The sequence below is a fragment of the Kryptolebias marmoratus genome, linkage group LG20 (genome assembly GCF_001649575.2).
Source record: "Kryptolebias marmoratus isolate JLee-2015 linkage group LG20, ASM164957v2, whole genome shotgun sequence".
Classification (NCBI taxonomy): domain Eukaryota; kingdom Metazoa; phylum Chordata; class Actinopteri; order Cyprinodontiformes; family Rivulidae; genus Kryptolebias; species Kryptolebias marmoratus.
The window spans coordinates 18,608,406-18,609,829 of record NC_051449.1 but is presented as its reverse complement, the minus strand read 5'-3'; positions in this window follow the sequence as shown (position 1 = coordinate 18,609,829).

Sequence of the window (1,424 nt, the reverse complement as noted above, 5' to 3'; positions counted from 1 at the left end):
TCATCAAAATTAAACAAAATAAACATTTGAAATATATGAGTTTGTATGTAATGTATGAATATAATATACAAGTTTCACTTTTTAAATGGAATTACTGAAATCAATCTACTTTTTCATGATATTCTAATTTTATGACCAGCACCTGTACATGAACCAATCCAGTGATGAGCCTTTACATGTGACAAGGGCCATGAACAAAAACAAAACACGTTCTGCAGGGCAGAGTGTTCATCTGGAGCCTGTATGTTTTCTAAAAAATAACATGCACTTTTCACAAGACTTTAGTGCTGAATGGAATCTCTCAAAGTTGGTCTAAAGCCAAAAGTTAATGAGATTTGAATTAAATGTATAACTTCATTTGAACCCAAAATGCCCTGCAGGCGTTTTGCGAGTATTCCACAGTCCTCGGAGCTGGCAGACAGAAAAAGAAAAAAAAAAAGCCAGTTCGTGAGAGAATATCTAACTGTTTGGTGAAATCCCAGACCAATTTAGACGAAGCTGTACACTGCAGCTGCTGAAAGGGTTAAAAACTCAGTTCAGGTCTGTGATGGAATGCCTGTTAAATATTTGTTTGTTTTAGTATGTAATGAAATGTGGCAACAAAAGATGGAAAAAGGCCCAATATTAACAAGGTCTATCAGTGCAAAATCAATTAAAAGCTTAGCATTTAATTGCATCTCGCCCACCACTTTTATACCAGAGTGACAAACTAAGATCATGTCATGATGAGAAGGGACAGATTATACGCATTTTGCTCAAACCTTTTAAATGATACATGTGACTTCAGGCAATATTGCAAAATCTGGTAAGAACTGTTAGCTGTCGGAGTATGTATTGAGGATTACTCTCAGCTACGACCATATATCAGATTTTACTTCAGTATCTGTAAATGTGAACACTTATAAGACTGATAAGCTGTGGTGGCCACCTTGAATTGGATTGAATCCAAAGGTTAACGCCAAAGTTTAAATCGAAGAAGTGCAATTGTAGTATATGTAGTGTACTGACAAGGCAGGACTTGACAGGATTCAGACTCGCAACACAACAACGAAGTTTTAAGGATTTTATTGTGGACTGGACAGGAGCGGGACCAGAGACTCTGAACAGTACACTCACGTGACCGTCGTGGATTGGGACCAGAACAGGTAAGTCCTCCTTAGCTTGGTTGCTAGTTGCAGACAGGCTTGTCTGAAAGGGGCTGAGGCGTGAGGGAAAGTCCAAGTACAGGCGTGGGGTCGTTACCAGAGAGTCAGAAGTCCGAAGCCAAAACCAGAGAGGGAAAATCCAAAGGGCGAGGTCCAGATGAGCGTAGCGAGGTCGGTAACGAGAGGTCAGAGTCCAAAGCAGTATCAGGCAAGGAGCAGGCAAGAGGCGATGGTCATGGAACAGGCTAGGGTCGAGATCAGGCATGAACGAGACGTGAA